A 10088-nucleotide genomic window follows, 5' to 3' on the forward strand; every position below is an offset into this window, starting at 1 on the left:
AAAACACCCAACAGGCCCTTGCTGCTCCTCAGCCTGCACCCATGGGCTGGGGAGGTGTGAGTGACCTCTTCCAAAGGAGGAGGATTTTCCTCCTTGTCCCCATACTGTGCCCTGAAGGGAGTGATGGAGATCCACTGACTCTGCTTTCACTGTAGCTGGAGGTTGGAATAAGGATACTCCTTGCTGTGGTGGCTCCAGGCAGAGCTCCTGGGGAATCTTGGGTGGCTCCTAATGCCACCCCCTCGAAGCTTCAGAGACATACCCTGATTATTTTCCAGCTCAAAGTATTCAGAGTATTGATGGTTTAGGGGGAACTGATCACCAAAATTCCTTATTCACAGTTATCTCCTGTGATTTCGTTGCTCTGCCCAAACACACCCATGCCTGGGCTCTGATACCTCCAGGGAAAGGCCCTGATGAGAACATTTAGGGACTGGGAGGGAAATTATCAGAGTAATTGCAGTGATTAATTTACAGTTGTTGGAGACCTCTTTAAAAGATGCCCTAAATGTGTTCCAAAAAGCCACACTGATTACAAAAACAACGAGGAAATGCACCTTGATGAGCTGAGAGGTGGAAGAAGCAATAAAACCAAATAAAACCACCTATAGAATAAATGGGATAAGAGCAGCTGACAGCAACAGCCATCAGTCAGAAATCAAGGGGTGCAAACAGGCCCTGACAATAACCTGTATCTTGAAAAGAGCCCTAATGGAGATGGGGAGGTGGTTCCCAGCACAGTGTTTGGGACTGCAGCAAGTCCTGTGAGCAGGGAACAGGGCAGGGCTGCTCTGGAGTGGTCTGTGCTGGTTATTTGAAATGGAGAATTCCTGTCATGTTTTGGACAATACTGAACTGCTTATGGAATATAGCTGCCCTCTCTCAGGTAAGGATTTTTAAAATAAATCTGAAATCCAGCACTTGGAAACCATCCTCTTCAGATGGAGAGGCAGAAACACTTCTGTTCTTGGCTTCTGATCTATTTATTTTAGCTCTTCTCTCACTCTTAAGGACATGGAAAGAAGGTCTTGTAGGGTTTTCCTGGCATCCAGAGGCCTGACTTCTCTGGCAGGACCCAAAGCTGATGTGTTCAGCACACTCAGGTTGGACTTACTGCCCACAGACTGCTGGTTTGGAAAAACTCCAGCATTTCCCAGGACAGGAAACACGCTGTGCACATCCAAGACCATTGTGGGTGCTGGAAGGCACCTTTACAGATGCTGAAAATTCCTAATCCCAATCACTCCTCCAGGTGCCTGGGAGCTTTGGCTGCATGTCCACGACCAGCCAGGAACCTCAGATGGCTGTGGTGGCACAGATTCCTGCTGGGAGCTCAGGGCTCTGTCCACAAAATTGACTTTTCCTGCTGCTTTCAAATAGTTTTGCTCCACCTGAGGATTGAATTCGGGTTCTCCAGCCTGGAAGCCAGAGGTGCTGGGAAAGGCTCTGTGTCAGACCTTGAGCTGGGGGTCAGGTCTCCTGTTTGCCACCCTTGGTGGGAAAGATCCCCCTCCCCACGCCCCAGGGAAGCCTTTGGCTGCTGTTGGTATTGGCACAGAAATCGAAGAGACATTTACCTGCAGGAGGAGATGCAAACACAGGGAGCTGCCAATTGGCCAAAATCCAATCAAATGTGACCCCTGATGAACTGCAGCCTTAATACTTTCAAACAACTCTGCACTCAATATTGGCAAAGCTTGAGTTTACCTTTGGGACAGGAGGGCTGAAGGAGCAATGAAACCTGAAGCTCCTGGAGATGTTTCATTCCCATAATTTTGTGACTGATTACCAGCAGCAAACCCCAGTGGGTCCCTGAGCCTGGACCTTTCCCCAGGGGAAAACACAAAACCCCAGAGCTGGGGGTTATTTGAGCACCTGAACCCACTTGATTACAGAATGAGAAAGAACAGAATATTCTCCCCTGGAAGGAAGGTCCTTTCTCTCTGATTGGTTTTCAATCCTGCAACCCTCCAGGGTACCCACACAGCCCCCCTGGCTGCCAGAAAAAGCCCCTTTCTTACCTTTGGAGCAAACCCTGGGTCAGAAATAATGGGAAACCTATGGGGAAAAAGTAATCTGAATTTAGTTATAACCACAAAGCAAGGAATGGAAGCTCGTCTGCAGTTCTCCTACTTCCCAATCCAAGGAATATCCCAGCCATAGTCCTGCCCAGCAGTGTAAATACCTCAGCAACTTATTACCTTGTTTCCTGCATTACTCCAAGCTTTTTGGAATTGGTCTAAAGCACAGGCAAATCCATTAAAAAATTTCTTGTATTTCTCTATACCTGTCTGTAACTTTAGTCTCTTCTCTGTTAAACTCTGACTACAGTAAATTCAGCCTTTGCCTTATTTTCCCCAGCAAGGTGTTTCCTGCATTTTTATAAGAGGATTTATCCCTCTTATTGCCCTTGAGCGTCCTGGAGTCCCTGGGAACTGCAGCTCCTGGGAACGGGTCTATAAAGCTGTTTCTGCCTCTACCCCAGGACAAAACAGGCAATTCCAGACAGGCAACTTCTCCCTGGCTACCTCTGCACCTCAAACCCACGGTCTGTGGGCTTTGCTGGAGGTTCCACTGCACTAAAGCTCCTTCTGCTAAAATTGGAGCCTCTGGGGAGAGCTCCTCTTGCTGTCAGGTTTACCCAGAGCTGCTGCAGTTCCCCCCCTGCTTCCACAGCCTGAAATCTGCCTCCTTTGGGTACTCCAAACCCCCCGTGGTTATGCAGATGGTTAGCACAGCTGGGGGTGGTTTGGGCTGTATTGTGCCCTTTTCTCTTCCCAAAAATTGGAAATCAGGGGAACCAGCAGCCTACAACAATCCCCACTGCCAAAAAGCCCAAAAACCTTTGAGTAGCTCACTTTTCACAGTGTTTAGACATTTGTAACCTGCTCTTAAGAGGAACAGGGACACTGTGAATGAGGTTGGACATGGCAGTAGCATAAAGGGAGCCACATTTTAGCCCAGCTGTCACTCCTAGGGACACACAAAGGTCTTGTAAGCTTTTTGTTTCTTCCAGAGGACTGAAGTCACTGGGAGGACCCAAAACCTGCTGTATTCAGCATGCTCAGGTTGGACACACAGAGGTTGGCAGAGGAGCTGAGCCTGCCCAGGGTCATGTGTGGGGTCATGGCCAAGGCTGCCACAAACTTTGGTGGAAGGAGGAGAAATTCAGTTTTATTCCAGGGATATGGGAGGGCCAGTCTTCTCCTTATCCCATGGGAAAACATCCCTTTGCACTCTTCAGTAGCAGCAGCGCTGGGCAGTGGAGAGGGAATTGTTCCCTGTGAGGGTGGGCAGGCCCTGGCACAGGTTGGGCAGAGAAGCTGTGGCTGCCCCTGGATCCCTGGAAGTGTCCAAGGCCAAGTTGGACAGGGCTTGGAGCAGCCTGGGCTGGTGGAAGGTGTCCCTGCCCAGGGCAGGGGTGGGACTGGGTGGGCTCTGAGGTCCCTTCCAACCCAAACCATTCTATGAGGATTCCATGGCTGGTACACAGGGCACCCACCCCCAGGCACCCAAACTGCCACAATAACCCTAAAACATAGTCAGGACAGGGTGAAAACACCTATCCTTTGTATGATTTGACCCCTTGACTGCAATAAAACCCTTTGATGACCAAGAATCCTCTTCTACATGGTTTGCCACTCAGTACAGCTGTCAAACAGGCAGGGCCAGGGGTTGCTTTAGGATTTAGCAGCCCTGTACATTTTGGGAATACCCTCCCCTGCTTCCCTGGCAGCACATCTGTGCCTGCAGGTCTGCACTGGGAGCTGCCTCGCTGGCCCAGCTGGAGTTACTGGTGAGTGCTGGGAGCAGGAGAAATGATTGTGTTCATATTTATGCACATACAAAACAAGTGTTTTTAAACCCGGGGAATTCTCGCTGCCTCCCAGGGGTTCAGCTCCACAGCTGGGCTGGGTGGGCTGTGGGACGCAGAGTGAGGAGAGGGGCTGGGAAAGCAGCAGCACTGGAGCTCATGGACAAGCAAACCCTCTCTGCAACATCCACTGGGATGAGTCTTTGTCACTGTTGGTGGCCTTGTGTTCTATCCAGTCACCTCCAGTCATCCCAGGGACACCAAACCCCTCTGCATGGTGCTGGTCCCTCACAGGTTGTTGTCACCATGAGGGTCAGCCCAGGGGTCTCGCTCCAGGGCCCCCTGCACTCACTCAACATCACAAAAGCCCTCTCCAGGTGCCAAGGGCTGTGTCCCAGAAGGATTCCTGTATTCCAAGGGCAGTAAGAGGGATAGATCCCAAAACTGTAGGAAACACCTTCCTGGGAAAAGGAAGGCAAAAGGTGAATTGGCTTGTAGCCAACGTTTAACAGAGAAGGGACTAAAGTTAGACACGTGTAGAGATAAACAAGAAATCAATTTTCAATGGATCTGCCTGTGCTTTAGGCTGGTTCCAGGAATCCCCCTGACTAGGGGGGGATTTCTCCTGGACATGGGGAATCACACACCTCTGTGCTTGCTTTTCTCATGCTGGTTTTAGCTGAGGAATCAAAAAGAGCTGAAAGCAGCAGAAAGGAGCTGACCAGGAGTCCCCAACAGCACCACAGGACTCGAAATGCCCCCTGGCAGGACTTGTAATGCCCCAGAGCTGGAGGGGTCCATGTGCTGCCCCCAGCTCCTCCCACTTACCGCAGTGTTCCCAGTGAGCTGAGCACGTCTCCAGTGCCTGGAGAAGGGAAAGAGCTGAACCATCTCCCCCATCGGGCACCCCCTGTCTGGGTGCCCAGCACCACTGGTGGGGCAGCACAGCTCCTCCAGCTCCTCTTGCCAACAGGTCCCAGCTCCTGCAGCCCCCTCAAATCCAGATGTGTGGAAAAACCTGTGAGATGACAGAGGGCTCTGTTATTCCTGCCCTAATTAATCCCTTTGGAATTCAATTAACAATCTCCCTGCTGCAGCTATCAAGGCGTCATCAGCTGGGCAAACAGGCCAACTATCCAGGCCAGGTCCTTGTGAGAACAAAATAAACATTTCAGCATGTCCAAGGAGCCTGTGTCCAAGGGGAGCACGTCCTTCCACACCTCCTCCAACTTACTTCAAAGTGTTGTCCTGCTGGTGGGAATTTAAGGGCTCTGCTGAGCACCAGTGCCCCCTGCTCAGCCTTCCCAGTCGGAGAACATCTACCCTGCCCCAGCTGTGCCAGGGAAAAGCAATGTCCCTGGCACGACCCCGGTGTCCCAGGCTGAGCCTGCTGTGGCACCGTGTGGGGTGTGAGCTCTGCCAGCTCTGCTGTCCCTGGTGCTGCACGTGGGCATCGCTGGAGTGGGACCTGAGCAGGGACCTCCGGGCTGAGGTACCCGCTGGGGATGGTGAGGAACAGCCTTGCTGCAGGAGCTGGATAACTTCTGATTTTTATTGCAATTTTTATGGGGTTTATGGTTTTCTGTTTTTTTTTCTACGAGCTTGGCCAGGCTGGAAGTGCAGAAGCTGATGTGTTCTGAGCTCTTCTCCTCGGCTTCTGTAAGTGGGGACATGAGAGCGCAAGCCAGTCCACTTTTCAAATACCAGTGGAGTAGGGGTTGCAGTAGGGCTTTACCTTGGGGAAGACTTAGTGAGATCTCCCTCCAGGGGCAGGTTTGGGGCCAAGAATTGGGATTCTCGATACCTGGAAGGACTCTGGACACAGCCTTGCCTGTGCCTTCTAGAAAAGCACTGGGATGTGACACTACAGGTGGCTGGGGACAGGGGTCTTGCACAAAGGTCCACAAACCAAAACTGGTCCCTCTGCACCACCAAATGTACCTCTCTGCCTCCAGAGCTTGGAGTGTGCTGCAAGTTGCAAGGACAAGCTGCAGTAATGACAAATAGCTCTTTTATAGACACTGAGGATCATCCTGGGAAATCAATTTGCTCCTTGGGGACCAGGTGAAGCACACAGGCTGTGCAGTTCCTTATCAAACATCCAGCCAGTGGCATCTCCATGACTCCCTGGCCAGGACTGCTGATTCATCCCCTCCAGCACTGGGGACCCCAGAGCTCTGCCCACACAGCTGGTGCAGCCACAGTTGGAGTTCCAGGCATCAGCCCAGGGTGTAGGTGGTGAAAAAAGTTCAAAAAAGGCATTGAAAGGCTGGAGCGTGTCCAGGGAAGGGAAGGGAGCTGGGAAGGGGCTGGAGCAGCAGGAGGGGCTGAGGGAGCTGGGGGGTTCAGCCTGCAGAAAAGGAGGCTCAGGGGAGACCTTCTGGCTCTGCAATCCCTGACAGGAGGGGGGAGCTGGGGGGGGTCGGGCTCTGCTCCCAGGGAACAGGGACAGGAGGAGAGGGAACGGCCTCCAGCTGTGCCAGGGGAGGGGCAGGTGGGACATCAGGAGGAATTTCTGCCTGGAAAGGGTGGTCAGGCCTTGGCAGGGGCTGCCCAGGGAGGTTTGGAGTGCCCAGCCCTGGAGGTGTCCCAGGCAGACCTGGCCGTGGCACTCAGTGCTCTGGGCTGCGGACAGGGTGGGGATGGGGCACAGGGTGGACTGAATGATCTTGGAGGGCTTTTCCAACCTCAGTGATTCTGGGATTTTGTGAAATGCACCCTCCCCTCCTCTCCTGCCTTCTGTGCACTAAAACATCTTTGCCTGATATTTTGACTCAGCAAATTCTATTCCAAATGAAACCTATTATGGTGAAGAAAGGAAAAAACTCTCTGATGTTTGTACTGCATCGAAGTGAATGATGTCACGTGTCTGGGCCACCTTGGAAAGCTCACAGATGCCAAAAGAGGGTGAATGTCTTCAGCACAAAGTGAGAGTGACCAGCAGGAAGGTGCCAAAGCCCAGAGAAACTTTGCAGCTCATGCTACTCTTGGTGCATTTTCCTTTGAGGAGCATCCTCTGCTTTGATTTAAAGGTGGTGGGGACCTGATCACGGTGCTGGTGGCCACTTGAGATCCATGTGTGGGCCTTATTGCCCCATCTGTGCTTGGGGCAGGTCTGGCCCACAGTGTGTGCTGAAGTTTTGATGTCAGCATGTGCATCCCTGTTCTGAGCTCTCTGTGACTCACCTGGATGAACTTGCAGCTGGGCCTGGGCTCAGCTTTACCTAAAACCTCAGGGCAGGTGTAGCCAAGATCCTGCTGGGTCTGCACCACCCGACTTAAGAGAATCTCACCAGGTCCAGAGGGCTCCGTGTTCCCGGCTTAAAGCTCCCTGTGGTGCCCTCCCACAGTCCTGGCTTTGCCCTGGGCATGTTTGATGTCCCTCCAACCCTTCCCTCCGTCACATGGTGCTCCAGGCAGGAACTGCTGTGCAAAGCCCAGCTGAGATACAGGACAAGAAACGCCAAGAGCCTCCTGTTCCAGGTACGGATGCCAGCGGGGGTTAATTCCTTCTCCAGCAGTGCAGGGACCCTTCCAGGACAGTTCACTGCTCAATTAGGCTGAGATTAGACAAATCTTAAAGAATGTGCTCCTTCTGGTAGCTGGATTCCAGCTGGGCACACTGAAGTGGTCACAGGAAGGTCCAGGCTGGCTCAGACAAAAACAAAGCAGCAGCAAAATGTTCCTTCTCACCCAAATAACTGCCCTGACAAAGGAAAGTCCTACCAGGGATTTATCATCCCTCTCCTACAGCAAAACCTCCCCAGCCAGGCCAACAAGAGAAGTGCTGTGCTAGAAGGAAGGACACGCTTAAGGAAGAGACCCCACCTGCAACCTGCAGAGCTGCCCCCGGCACAAGGATGTGGAGCTGCTGGAGAGAGTCCAGAGGAGGCCACGGAGATGCTCCCAGGGCTGGAGCCCCTCTGCTCTGGAGCCAGGCTGGGAGAGCTGGGGGGTTCACCTGGAGAAGAGAAGGATCCAGGGAGACCTGAGAGCTCCTTGCAGGGCCTAAAGGGGCTCCAGGAGAGGTGGAGAGGAACTGGGGATAAGTGATGGAGGAGCAGGACAAGGGGAATGGCTTCAAACTGACAGAGGGCAGGGAGAGATGGGATATTGGGAAGGAATTGTTACCTGTGAGGCTGGTGAGGCCCTGGCACAGGTTGCCCAGAGAAGCTGTGGCTGCCCCTGGATCCCTGGAAGTGTCCAAGGCCAGGTTGGAGCAACCTGGGCTAGTGGAAGGTGCCCCTGTCCATGGCAGGGGGTGGAACAAGATGAGAGTTAAGGTCCCTTCCAACCCAACCATTCTGTGGTTCTATGAGGGCTTGAGGGAGTTATTCCTTAAAAATGGTATTTTTGAACCAAAATCACTTGGTTTTCACTTTGTTTACTCATGTTTCACAGTCAGGGGCAGAACTCATCATCTCCCTGTTTAAACATCAGTTCACTTGGGTGGCTTCAGGATTATTAATAAAATTAGGGGCACAGTGACTCTGCAACTTTTTGCTGATATTCTTCTGGAGTTGTGATGATTTAACTGAGAATAACTTCCTGAATTTCCAAAATAACCCCAAATCTCACAAATCCTGAATCAAACCTTCCACATCATCCACGCTGTGAGCCAACAGACTGAACCATCTCAAAACTTCTGCTGGAATAACAAGGACAATAAACTTCTGCATCAAAGAGAAACCCCAGGAACACAAGATGCTTTTGGAAACACTTTTGTTTTTTTCCCCACAGCTTATTAAAAAATATGTTTGATGCCAAGCAGAAAACAAAGGAGGGGAGTTTATAACATAGACCCAGCCTAAGGAGACAGGGGAGCAGGAGGAGGGGGAGAAGCCTTAGGGTGACAGTGACACCCAAGCTGGTTGATGACACACCAGAACCCCATTTTTCACTGTCTTAATACCACCACCACACCAGCTTTATTCTTGTAAAATATTTAATGATTTTTCTCCAGAAATTCAGAAACAACTTGGCTGATCTTGCAGGTGAAAACTAGTTTAAAAATTAATCACAAGCTTTTAAAATTTAATAATTATTTCGGTTAATTAAGCTTGCAGCTTAACATTTTTTAAAGTATTAACAATTTGAGAACTGCTGCACTGGGATAGAAAATGATGGGGGATGAGAGCTGGAAATCTGTTCTAGTCATTGTTTCGCTGAGCAGGTTTTTGGCCTCCTCTGCATCATCTGCACCATTATTGATGGCATTACTGCACCTATCAAAAAATAGATCTATAACATCGTCATTTTGCTAAAATTTCTTTTGTTCCAGCTAATGCAAAATATTTTCTTGTTGTCCATAACACATTTAGATATGGATTTTTTTTTCTTTAATGGATACTTTTACTTCTCATATCCATTGTTCTTTATTTCATAGTGTCTAATTTTTAATCACAGCCATTATCTTCCTCCCTTTCCTGATTTGTTACTTATTGTCTGGAGGTCGGCTCATTCTTCTTGCCTTTTTTGTTTTTTTTTGGCTGTGTTGTGATCTTTTCTTTGTGATCATCATAAATATGCCTGTCAAGGAGGAAGCGAAACAAAAGGCGTTTATTTCAGGGAGAATTTGAGAAATTCCTGCTTTCCAATGAATCGGTGGAGAGAGCTATGAAAAAGTGCTGTGTGTGTGAGAATTGGGCAGATTTTGCTGTGGGCTTCTCCCTGATTCCTGCATCCAAATGGGATGGTTAATCCAGGGGGGCTCTCTTGCATCCTGGCCTGGGCTCAGCACCAAAAATTGCCCTGATTTCCTCAGTCATGATCTAATAATGGCCAGTCTTCGCGAGCGAAGATCCAGGGAAGGTCTTTACACCTTCCAGCCTGCACTTTGGATTTTTCAGGTGAGACACAGTGTGCGCGGAACTGAGCCCACCCTTTAATCCTAAGGTTCATCTGCCGGGGCCAAGCGAGCTTGGACGGTGGCAGCGAGGTCCTCAGGACGTAGGTGGGTTGCCTTTAAGGGCTAACGAGCCCCACCTGCCCGGGAGTGTCCCTGACCGGGAATCGAACCCGGGTCTCGGCGGTAACAGCGCCCCGCCCTTACCACTAGACCACCAGGGGCTCCAAGTCATGATCTAGAGTGGGTATAAATTCATAGATCTAAATGGGTGTTACCCTGCAGAGTGGGTGCAAAATGAGACTCCACACCTTTAATGGCTGAAAGAGGAGAGATTTAGGTGGGATTTTGGGAAGCAATAGTTCTCTGTGAGGGTGGGCAGGCCCTGGCACAGGTTACCCAGAGAAGCTGTGGCTGTCTCATCCCTGG

General features: G+C 50.7%; 1 non-coding gene across 1 annotated transcript; it reads right to left on the reverse strand.

Annotated features, from left to right (window-relative positions):
- Positions 1–9810: 9810 nt before the first annotated feature.
- Positions 9811–9884, reverse strand: TRNAN-GUU (transfer RNA asparagine (anticodon GUU)). Its single transcript has one exon. It is a non-coding gene; the product is annotated as a tRNA-Asn (tRNA).
- Positions 9885–10088: the final 204 nt, after the last annotated feature.

This window comes from Myiozetetes cayanensis, unplaced genomic scaffold, assembly GCF_022539395.1.
Source record: "Myiozetetes cayanensis isolate MyiCay16 unplaced genomic scaffold, myiCay2020 scf17, whole genome shotgun sequence".
Classification (NCBI taxonomy): Eukaryota; Metazoa; Chordata; class Aves; order Passeriformes; family Tyrannidae; genus Myiozetetes; species Myiozetetes cayanensis.